Source organism: Bufo gargarizans, chromosome 2 (assembly GCF_014858855.1).
Source record: "Bufo gargarizans isolate SCDJY-AF-19 chromosome 2, ASM1485885v1, whole genome shotgun sequence".
NCBI lineage: Eukaryota > Metazoa > Chordata > Amphibia > Anura > Bufonidae > Bufo > Bufo gargarizans.
This window is the reverse complement of record NC_058081.1, coordinates 504,579,297-504,592,187: the sequence shown is the minus strand read 5'-3', so window position 1 is coordinate 504,592,187 and position 12,891 is coordinate 504,579,297.

Sequence of the window (12,891 nt, the reverse complement as noted above, 5' to 3'; positions counted from 1 at the left end):
AATAAAATGGACGTGCGGACGCGGATGACAATCTTGTGTGCCATCGATGTTTTTTTTGAGGTCCCATTGACTTCAATGGGTCCGCAAACCGTTTTCCACGTAAATAATAGGACAGGTTATATTTTTTTTGATGGACTGGAACCACGGATCACGGACGTGGATGGCAAACGGTGCATTAGCCAATTTTTCAACTGACCCATTGAAAATCAATGGGTCCGCAGAAAATCACGAGAAACGGCGCAACGGACACGGAATAAAACAACGGTCGTGTGCATGAGGCCAGAATGTTCTGTGTTTGTAGTGGTCACTCACCAGATGGTTGTGGATTTCTTCACAACCAGGATCTTCTCATTCACCTAAAAAGAAGCAGAGGCACGGTCATAATGACCACAACTGAGTTATCCCCATAGGAGGAGGATCAGGGCAAGCTTGGAGACATAGAACTATGTCCAGCCACAAGGTGATGGGCTCTCTTATCATTTGGCCAGTACAGATGTCATTTCTTCAGAACTGGCTGAAATGGTGTAAATGGCGGTCGTGTGCTCCTCCCGGCCAATAGTGGAAAACAATGGATGGGAATGTTCTCCCACACACCCAGACACTGTTCTGGATTCTTTCACAGCAGGTTTGTGACAATTTATTTCACATCATCATCAAGCCAAGTTGAAATTATTGGCTCTTAGGTGGTAATGGCTGTGCAAGCTGATGCCATCTTGGACATTACAATGCCCAGGCTCCACCAGTCAACTGCTGTGCTATAAGTTTTTTGAGAATCATTTCAGGGGCCATGTAATGCAAGGTTCCCATCATTCCATGGATCTTAATGGAGACATTAACACCATCTTGGGCCAGCCCAAGGTTGATGATACAGATGTGGCCATCTGCATCCAACATGATGTTCTGTGGCTCTAGGCTACTTTAACACTAGTGGCACAGACCTCCGGCAGTCTGTTCCGTTGTATCTTGACAAGCCAAGATACTCCAAGCCAGGATCCGCCCTGCCGCTAGTGAACGTGTGCCCCCGGACTGCTGCTCCGTCCCCATTGACTATAATAGGGGCGGGGCGGAGTTCTGCAGCGAGATGCTGCCGAAATAAATATCAGACATGTCGTAGTTTTATTCCGGCAGCCACTCGCCGTGCGCTGCCGTGCGTCCGACAGAACTCCACTTCCAATATAGTCAATGGGGATGGAGTGGCAGTCCGGGGGCACACGTTCACTAGCGGCAGGGCGGATCCGACAGGCTGTTCACCCGACGGAACAGCCTGCCGGAGGTCCGTGCCGCTAGTGTGAAAGTAGCCTTAGAACTCTGCAATAAAATAATACTAAAGAATGGCAAATCTGCAAGACCAGGAAGAATAGTAGTTCAGGACTTTAGTAAAGCTGGCTGAATGATTTATGCTTGTAAAGGAAACAGAAGAGGGAAAGTTCTGCTGTGTGTACGATGTTGTGTCTCTGCTGTATAGAATCTGATAGGGAGAAAAGAGAATGGTCTAAATGTAATCAAATCCTTCTCTGGCATTACCCTAATATCATGGTTACTAGCAGATTGGGGGTGCTGTTTATGGCAGCCTGTATTCTTTGCACTCTTTGCATTGTTCTCCATCTGACCTCTCCATCTGACATTCTGTTTGCTGCCTTAGACCTGTATCTAAATACCATGACCAAGGAGCTACCATGAATTACACCCCCCATCTTACTCCCTGGGACATGCCTGCCAGCCCTCTACAAATTGTACCACTGACTTCAGCTTTTATTTTCCACCCCTCTGTTGTCTTTTCAGTATATTCACCATTTTCTTATCTTACGCTGCTGATGTTCAGGTAGCCCCACAAATTGATCACAGCCTCCAGTCTGCCACAGGCCAGATACTCCGTGATGAAATAAGTGGAGCATGCCAAACATGAAATGGCTGATAACAGAAAAACAATAGATGTGGATAAAATGGACATATTATATTAGAAATGGATAAGTGAATTATAAAACAGTCTTTGGACCTGGAGAATGGAAATAATATTTATATAATACACGTTCTTGGGTTTTGCCATATCTCCAAAAAATAAATGTCTAACTGACAGATGCAGATATCAGAATGCACTGATTATTCAGACATAAGCAGTGTCTATGCAGAGCCGCTTATATTCAAATAATCAAGAGGAGTTGTCTGAAAAAAATGTTGTCTGTCTGTGATTTTGGACACTGTCCAGAAAAAAGAAAAATTCAGGTTAGCAACTGTAACTAATATGGATGTATATATGCTTTGTCACTGGAAAAGACTTGACTTGTGGCTACTCCGAAAGGTCTTATCTAAGTACCCCTCTTCACACTTTAACCTATATACAGGGATCTGGCCTTCTTTGCAGGGGAACCAGCAGGCCGCTAACTGTTGGACTAGTGTCAGAATCTGATGTATTTTTCTAATTTACCACTAGTGGCCACTCACTCTGAACTGTTGTGTTGCACTTTCACCCTTCAACACTGGAGGCTGCTGTGTTTGTTCTAGGATTTGCCCTTAACAAAGATGGCCGATGTGGCTGATTGGAAGCAATCTTGCTTCCTGTTTGAGCCTACTTATACCCATGAGGCAATTCAATCATTGCTTGAGTATTGTGACTTGTTCCAGTCTCCTGTTCCTCAGAACTGTCTTACCCTGACTGTTTCTACTTTTTGCTGAATTATCACCTCTTGATCACTTGAGCCCGAGTTCAGTGGGGACCCATCAACAGATTCCATCAGAATTGGTGATAGTCTCCCCTGGATTTTCACTCTATGCCTATTAGCAAAAACAATGTCCATAAAGTTTCCATTTGCTCCAGAGTCAACCATTGCAGAAGTAAATATCCAGAAAAACTGAGCTAAGCATTATCCAGAGGTCGCTGCTGAAGGAGAGAATAATGTCAGAATCTGATATATTTTTCTAATTTACCACTAGTGGCCGCTGTTTCACTCACTCTGAATTATTGTGTTCCACTTCCACCCTTCACCACTGAAGGCTGCTTTGTTTGTTCTAGGATTTGCCCTTAACAAAGATGGCCGATGTGTACTGATTGGAAGCCATTTTGTTTCCTGTTTGGGCCTACTCATTGCTTGAGTATCCTGTTACGATACTGGTAGACACGGCTGGAATCTGGTAGCCAGATTGAATAAGCCAGGCGCAGTTATGAACTGTAGAGTTGTAGTCCATAATGCAGCTTGAAGTGGAGATCAAGAGTAGAAACAGCCTGGGTAAGACGGTTCTGAGGAGCAGGAGACTGGAACAAGTCACAATACTCAAGCAATGATTTAATTGCCTCATGGGTATAAGTAAGCCCAAACAGGCAACAATATGACTTCCAATCAGCACACATAGCCATTTTTGTTAAAGGGATTGGGGACATTGCTGTAAGTGAACACCAAGCACATAAATATTACATACAGTCCTGTCGTACCTTTGGCAGACTTTTCTGATGCCCCGTTTTCTTGTCATAAATTCTCTGCCGGAAGTGCCGCTTTTCAAAAATTCAGTGACGTAGCGGGTCCCTTTCTCCAGAGCAAAGCCTCTGCTTCCGCTTCGCAGGGAGCCTGGTGACATCACCGCCAGCCTCAGTGATTATGCAGAGCGCACCAAGGGGCGGAAACTAGGTGGCAACATATTGTGCTAAGCCCCGCCCCTCTGGTCCGGTGACATCACCGGGCAGGGCGTATTCTTAGCAAGGAAGGAGGGACTAAGTGTCATGGAACCATGAACCAGACGTACAACAGAGATGAGTGGAAATAAGAAGGCTTTATTGGAAATTAAGCCGTAGCAAAAGTCCAAACGGATGGCTAAACCGAAGCAGGGTCTTGCGTAGACAGAGGTCAGGAACCAGGAGGGTGGTCAGACGAAGCCAGGATCAGGAACCAACGGGGTAGTCAGACGAAGCCAGGATCAGGAACCAACGGGGTAGTCAGACGAAGCCAGGATCAGGAACCAACGGGGTAGTCAGACGAGGCCAGGATCAGGAACCAGAAGCAACAGCAGTCTTAGAAGCATGTGAACACAGGAGGACCAAGCAAGGAACTGAAGCCACAGACCTTCTATATATATGAGCTAGGCATCCAGCTCCTCCCAGTGGGAAGGAGAAGCCGCAGGGTGGGAGGCTACAAGAAACCCAGAAACCAAGATGGCCGCCAGCACATGTCAAACGAAGGTAAGACCATGACAGTACCTCCCCCTCAAGGGCCCCTCCTCCGCGGAGTAAGGAACGGTTTCTGAGGGAAGCGTGCGTGGAAGGCTCGGAGCAAAGCAGGAGCATGGACATCTGCGGAGGGAACCCAGGAACGCTCCTCTGGACCATAACCACGCCAATGGACCAAAAACTGCAACCGACCGCGGACCAGGCGTGAGTCCAGGATATTGCTCACCTCATATTCCTCATGATTGCCCACTTGGACCGGACGGGGCCGAGGAACCGAGGAAGTGAAACGATTACACACCAACGGCTTCAACAGGGAGACATGAAACACGTTGGAGATCCGCATGCCAGGAGGAAGCGCAAGGGCATAGGCTACCGGGTTTACCCTGCGAAGCACTCGGAAGGGACCAACAAAGCGAGGCGCCAGCTTGGGAGTGGGCACTCGAAGGTTGAGGTTGCGGGTGGACAACCATACACGGTCTCCGACCTGGTAGGAAGGAGCAGGCGCTCGTCTGCGATCAGCCTGGAGTCTCTGGCGCTGCGCAGAGACCTCAAGGGACCTCTGGATCTGTACCCAAGAAGCACGTAGGACGGAAAGGTGATCCTCCACAGCCGGAGTATCCTGGGGAGAGAATACCTCCGGTAACACGGCAGGTTGGAACCCATAATTGGCCATGAAGGGAGACGTCCCAGAGGAAGAGTTCACCGCCGTGTTCCTGGCAAACTCAGCCCAAGGCAGGAGGTCAACCCAATTGTCTTGGTGATCGGAGACATAGCAACGAAGGAATTGCTCCAAGGCCTGATTAGATCGTTCTGCGGCCCCATTGGACTGAGGGTGGTAGGCCGAGGAGAAAGAGAGATGAATCCCCAACTGGGAGCAAAAGGCGCGCCAGAACCTGGACACAAACTGACTCCCCCGATCCGACACAATCTCCTTGGGCAAACCGTGCAACCGGAAGACCTCCCTGGCGAAAATCGTGGCCAACTCTTGTGCAGAGGGTAACTCTTGAGAGGAACACAGTGGCACATTTTGGAAAACCGGTCCACAATCATGAGAATGACCGTATGGCCTCGGGATGCAGGGAGGTCCACAATGAAATCTATCCCCAGGTGTGACCATGGGCGCTCCCCGGTGGCTATTGGTTGCAAAAGGCCCAACGGAAGGTGCCGAGGGGACTTACTCTGGGCACAAACGGAGCATGCCGCTACATATGCGGCGATGTCGGAACGTAGAGAAGGCCACCAGAACAGACGTGAAACAGCCCAGGACAGCTGGTTCTTTCCAGGATGCCCCGCGGCCTTGGAGTTATGGTAGGTCCGCAACAACCGAGTGCGCAACTCCTCAGGCACAAAACACCTGCCGTTGGGTCTCCCAGAGGGAGCACCAGATTGAGCCGCCAAAATCTGCTCACCCAGGGGAGAGGTCAGGCTGGTGCGAATGGCGGCCAGGATCTGATTCGGAGGTATGACCGAAGTCGGAATCGACTCCTCCCCGGACAGCTCGGAGTACTGCCGTGATAAGGCATCCGCTCTGATGTTCTTGGAACCGGGTAGGTAGGAGACCACGTAATTAAAACGTGACAAGAACAGAGCCCATCTGGCCTGACGTGGTGTCAATCTCTTGGCCTCAGAAAGGTAGGTCAGATTCTTGTGGTCCGTCAGGATGAGAACCGGAACCACCGAGCCCTCGAGCAAGTGCCTCCATTCTTTAAGGGCCTGCACGATGGCCAATAACTCCCTGTCACCAATCTGATAGTTGCACTCCGCGGAAGACAGTTTCCGGGAGTAAAACCCACAGGGAAGCAGAGGACCCTCTGGTGTTCTACGCTGAGACAGAAGGGCGCCTACTCCCGTCTCAGACGCGTCCACCTCGAGGACAAAGGGCAACCCAGGGTTGGGATGCGACAGAATCGGAGCCGACACAAAGGCTGACTTTAGAGCCTCAAAAGCTCGGATGGCCTCGAGCGGCCAGACCTGGAAATTACTGCCCTTCCTGGTCAGATCCGTGAGAGGCTTGGCTAGCATGGAAAAGTCCCTGATGAACTTCCGATAATAATTGGCGAAGCCCAAAAAGCGCTGCAGGGCACGGAGACCACTGGGCTGGGGCCACTGTAAGACAGCCGAAACCTTCTCAGGATCCATGGAGAACCCCTCAGCGGAAATGATGTAACCTAAGAAGGTTACCTGGGATCGGTGAAATTCGCATTTCTCAAGCTTACCGAACAGCCTGTTCTCTCGTAACCGTTGCAACACTCGTCTGACATCCATAATGTGGGCCTCCATGGATTCAGAATATACCAAGATGTCATCCAAATAGACCACCACACACTGCTGCAACAGGTCACGGAAAACATCGTTGATGAATTCCTGGAAGACTGCGGGCGCATTGCACAACCCAAAGGGCATAACCAAGGATTCATAATGACCAGTCCTGGTGTTAAACGCGGTCTTCCACTCATCGCCCGCCTTGATCCTTACCAGGTTATATGCCGCCCTCAGGTCGAGTTTGGTAAAGACCGTGGCCCCTTTGAGGCGATCGAACAGCTCGGAAATCAAGGGTATCGGGTAAGCGTTCTTAATCGTGATGCGATTGAGACCCCTGTAATCGATGCAAGGCCTCAACTCACCGCCCTTCTTTTTCACAAAGAAAAATCCAGCCCCTGCCGGGGACGAGGATTTGCGAATGTGTCCGCGTGAAAGCGCCTCCCTCACGTACTCCTCCATGGCCTCATTCTCCGCTACCGACAGTGGATAGACTTTGCCACGAGGAGGAACGGCACCGGATTGTAACTCTATGGCACAATCGTATGGGCGGTGCGGAGGTAGGGCAACCGCGCGCACCTTATCGAATACATCCCGGTACTCTTCGTATTCAGGAGGCAACAGAGAGTCCGAGGAAGTACACAGCAACTTGACAGGCCCATGGATGCAACTAACCCCACACTGCGGTGACCACGAGAGGATCTCGACCGATCTCCAATCGAAAGTCGGATTATGCTTCTGGAGCCAGGGGTACCCCAAGACCACCGAGTAGTGTGGAGACGAAATAACCTGGAGACAGACCGACTCTCTGTGAACGGCACCAATGGCTATCCCCACTGGAAGGGTCTCATGAGTCACGTGTGGCGGCAGAAGGGGTCTGCCGTCTATCGCCTCAAGAGCCAGTGGGGAACCTCGAGGCTGCAGAGGAATGGAATTGGCGGCAACGAACACTCTATCAATGAACAAACCACCAGCACCAGAGTCCACCAACGCCTGGGTCGTCACCGAGCCCCCGACCCAGGAGAGGACAACCGTGATCAGTGGTTTGTCAACACGGGAAACCGGGGACGAGGAGACTCCACCCAAGATCTGCCCCCGACAGGACCTCAGGTGCGAGCGTTCTCCCGGACGGTTCGACATGCCAACCGAAAATGCCCACCGAGACCACAGTACATGCATCGGCCCTCGCGTCTCCGGAGTGCCCTCTCCCCCTCGGACAGGCGAGCAAACCCCCGCTGCATGGGTTCACCCCCAGACAAGTCATCCCCAGGAGGCGTGGGAGGAGAGGAAGGCACGGGTGGGACAGCAAACGTAGGCGCCAATCTGTTAGGAGACCTCCGCAGGCTCTCCTTAAAGGAAGGTCTCTCCCTGAGTCTGGTGTCAATCAAAATCAGGAAAGAAATAAGGGACTCGAGCTCCACTGGTAGGTCCTTAGCTGCAACCTCATCCTTCAAGGCATCCGAGAGACCATGAGAGAAAGCAGCGACCAGAGCCTCATTATTCCAGCCCACCTCTGCTGCCAGGGTACGAAACTCAATGGCGTATTCAGCTACGGATCGTGAACCCTGTCTGATGGACATAAGGAGCTTCGCAGCAGAGGCAGCACGAGCCGGCACATCGAATACCTTCCGAAGAGAAGCAACAAAACCGGAAAACTCGGCAACCACCGGATTGTTGTTCTCCCATAAAGGGCTGGCCCAGGCCAAGGCCTTGTCCGAGAGCAGCGAGATCAAGAAGCCCACCTTTGATCTCTCAGTAGGAAAGGCATGTGGCAGCAACTCGAAATAAATGCCCACCTGGTTAAGGAAACCTCGGCACTGAGTTGGCTCTCCCCCAAAGCGCTGTGGAAGGGGGGCAGAACCGGTCATACCCCGAGACACCGCAGGCGCAGCAACAGGTGTCGGGGTAGACTCTGGCGCAACAACCGGGGCGGCAGTAGGAGCTGGCCCAGGAGCGACAACCGACCCATCGGCAACGGAAGCGAAATGAGCCGTGCGTTCAAGCAGGGTTTGCAACGCCACAGCGAACCGACCCAACAGGTGATCCTGCTGATCAAGTCTGGCAACCAGCGTAGTTAGCGAGGATGGCCCTGTACCGTCAGAATTCATGGCTTGGTCCTAATGTCATGGAACCATGAACCAGACGTACAACAGAGATGAGTGGAAATAAGAAGGCTTTATTGGAAATCAAGCCGTAGCAAAAGTCCAAACGGATGGCTAAACCGAAGCAGGGTCTTGCGTAGACAGAGGTCAGGAACCAGGAGGGTGGTCAGACGAAGCCAGGATCAGGAACCAACGGGGTAGTCAGACGAAGCCAGGATCAGGAACCAACGGGGTAGTCAGACGAAGCCAGGATCAGGAACCAACGGGGTAGTCAGACGAGGCCAGGATCAGGAACCAGAAGCAACAGCAGTCTTAGAAGCATGTGAACACAGGAGGACCAAGCAAGGAACTGAAGCCACAGACCTTCTATATATATGAGCTAGGCATCCAGCTCCTCCCAGTGGGAAGGAGAAGCCGCAGGGTGGGAGGCTACAAGAAACCCAGAAACCAAGATGGCCGCCAGCACATGTCAAACGAAGGTAAGACCATGACACTAAGCCATGAGGCGTTTAGGGGCGTAACTAAGGGGGAGGAATAGTTGCGGCAGGAGAAGGGATATGAATTAGGGGGGCGGCTGCATGAAGGAAACAACGCGATGCTGCGCTGGAAGTTACCGCACACATAAACATAGAGGTAAACAATCAGTGGGGGACTGTAGGAGCCCTGCTGTCAATCACCTGATCTGAATCCCATTGAGCATGCATTTCACTTGCTGAAGACAAAACTGAAGGGAAAATGCCCCAAGAACAAACAGGAACTGAAGACAGTTGCAGTAGAGGCCTGGCAGCAACAGGGATGAAACCCAGCGTCTGGTGATGTCTATGCGTTCCAGACTTCAGGCTGTAATTGACTGCAAAGGATTTTCAACCAAGTATTAAAAAGTGAAAGTTTGATTTATGATTATTATTCTGTCCCATTACTTGTGGTCCCTTAACAAGTGGGAGGCACATATGCAAACTGTTGTAATTCCTACACCGTTCACCTGATTTGGATGTAAATACCCTCAAATTAAAGCTGGCAGTCTGCAGGTAAAGCACATCTTGTTTGTTTCATTTCAAATCCATTGTGGTGGTGTATAGAGCCAAAAATGTTAGAATTGTGTCGATGTCCCAATATTTATGGATCTGACTGTATATGGTGGTGGAGTGCGGAAGCTAATAGCTCCTTGCACACCATTCATTCTCATAGGCTACTAGGCCTAAAGCCTATGACAGGATGTATGCAGGTGGCACAATGACATCATTGCAAACGCCTGTGCTGGAACGCAGGAAATATGGGCTAGAAGACGCCTGCAGAACTGTATCGAAGACGGCAGCATAGAATGAGAGAGAGAGGCGAGTATTTCATTTTTTGGCACTTTAGGAATACATACTGTTGGGGCTGTATAGTAGGTCATTATTACTTGCCATGGCTACTATAGCAGTCTTTACAGGGGACATTATTACTGTTGCCACCTTTCCCAACAAAAGATACCAGCCAAGTTTACACAGGTAAACGGGGGTGTGGTTTTGGGGATGTGGCTCAACACAGGGCGTTATTTGATACCAATGGTTTTTATCATATTTTGATTTTTCTCCTTTTTTTAACATAAACATAATTTATTCCTTTTGTTTTCAATATAAAATGATGTTAACAGGTGCCATTGAATAAGCTCTTGGCCAATAACCAGAAAGCCAGAAAATATACATCCCCTTCACCTATTTCACTGCTGCCCCTGAACCATGCAGCCCTATGCAAGAGCCCAGTTTGTCCTGGTTTATTGTGTAAAATGAATAGAAGACAATGGTTTAAGGTGACAGTCAGTGACAGAAACCTCCTCCATCCATCAGAAATCTATTTGATCTTCCTCTTAATTTGCCATTAGAGAAACACAGGCTTTACGTTAAAGATCCGGTATGGACAGTGTATCATGGAGACCTTACTGATGTCTGTGTGTTTGCTGTGACTGATCTGACACTGTGATCTAGACACTGGTAAAGATCTGCGTTATGTCAACAATAAAACAGCCTAAGGGCTCATGCACATGAACATACTTTTGGCCTACATCGATCTGCATTTTTTGCGGGTCAGATGCGGACCCATCAACTTCAATGGGGCTGCAAAAGATGCGGATAGCACACCGCGTGCTGTCCACATCCATATGTCTGTTCCGGGGCATCTGCAAAAATATAGAACATGTCCTATTCTTGTCCGCATTACGGACAAGGATAGGACTGTTCTATTATGGCCCTGATGTTCCGTAAAATGCAGGTAACGCGGACCGCAAAACAGGTTACAGTCGTGTGCATGAGCCCTAACTCAGGGGGGTGAATGATTACATGGTTGAGTGATCATCTTTTTGCTCCTTTTCTGGAAAAAAAAATCCATATGTGACACATCAGAGAACAGGCACGCTCTGACTGATGGGGGGATTCATTACAAGCACAATCGGTTCTTCTTAGATCTGTACTGATGGATCCATTAGGAGCTTCCATTGCAGATTCCGCCTAAAGTACAGGACAGAATAGCGCAGCATGCTGCATTTGGCAAAATGCTTTGCTTTCTAATGGAAAACTGACCCTATTACAGTCAGTGCAGTCTTTCAGGGGACGTTCATTTCCATCAACTGTTCCCCTATAATGGACAGTTTTGCAATTGTTGTCACTTACTTTGTGCCATACATTTTTTTTGCAATGACTAAAAAATTATACTTCTGCATTTATTCTGAAAAATGAAAAAAAATACTATACAATGTCCTGCCATATATAGATGTACTAGTACATTGTGCATGGGAAGATAACTATTGACGTTTTCAGTCAGAGAAAATCCTTCTTTTAATAATAGTGGGCTCTGTGGCGTACCTCATAGAATGTCTGTCTCCCATACAGATAGTGTTGGGTTTAAGACAGGGCAATAACAATTTAAAAATAGATACAGAATAAAGGTTCAGTACACAGGAGTATCCCCAAACGCTGACATGTGCTTGCGGCTATCCCCTCATCATCATAGCACTTATTCCAGCCAGAGTGAAAGTGGGGTACTCTTAGAAACACTCGTTCCATATATAGACACAGCCATATAGGGAGTCTGGCCATACTGGTCAGATGGTAACTTTAAGCATTAATAATACTGGGGGCACTACACACTGACCTTAATACTACTAGGGCAGTATGGGGGACTTTATCAATACTGGGGGATACTATGGGGGGTTTATTACTACTGAGGGCACTATAAGGGGCCTTATTAATACTGTGGGCACTGTAGAGGGACCTTATTACTACTGGAGGTGCAGCAGTGGGTTCTTTTTACTATTGGGGGTACTACATGGGGCCTTATTACCACTGGGGGCACTATGGAGGGTGTCATGTATTATGTTTGGATGACTCCACTGATGAGTAAATGCTTGATTCTCTTTGTCTTATTAAATATGTGAGCATGAGCTTAGCCCCGGGTGCCTGCAAGAGTATCACCCCGAGAGATGCATTTATGATTGCACAGTATGGTGTTAGGGCTCTTTCACACTTGCGTTCTTTTCTTCCGGCATAGAGTTCCGTCGTCGGGGCTCTATGCCGGAAGAATCCTGATCAGGATTATCCCCATGCATTCTGAATGGAGTGAAATCCGTTCAGGATGCATCAGAATGTCTTCAGTTCAGGACCGGAACGTTTTTTGGCCGGAGAAAATACCGCAGCATGCTGCGCTTTTTGCTCCGGCCAAAAATCCTGAACACTTGCCGCAAGGCCGGATCCGGAATTAATGGCCATTGAAAGGCATTAATCCGGATCCGGCATTAAGCTAAACGTCGTTTCGGCGCATTGCCGGATCCGACATTTAGCTTTTTCTGAATGGTTACCATGGCTGCCGGGACGCTAAAGTCCTGTTTGCCATGGTAAAGTGTAGTGGGGAGCTGGGAGCGGTATACTTACCGTCCGTGCGGCTCCCGGGGCGCTCCAGAGTGACGTCAGGGCGCCCCACGCGCATGGATGACGTGATCGCATGGATCACGTCATCCATGCGCATGGGGCGCTCTGACGTCATTCTGGAGCGCCCCGGGAGCCGCACAGACGATAAGTATACCGCTCCCCACTACTACTATGGCAACCAGGACTTTAATAGCATCCTGGCTGCCATAGTAACACTGAACGCATTTTGAAGACTGATCCGTCTTCAAATGCTTTCAGTTCACTTGCGTTTTTCCGGATCCGGCGTGTAATTCCGGCAAATGGAGTACACGCCGGATCCGGACAACGCAAGTGTGAAAGAGGCCGTACCTGGATACTATATAACAAAATATTTACACTCTTTATTGTGTTTTAGTATGCATGCTGCATCTCAATGTGCTTGGGTACTATATGGCACTGTAATGACATCTGGCATTACTATGTGGGCACTATA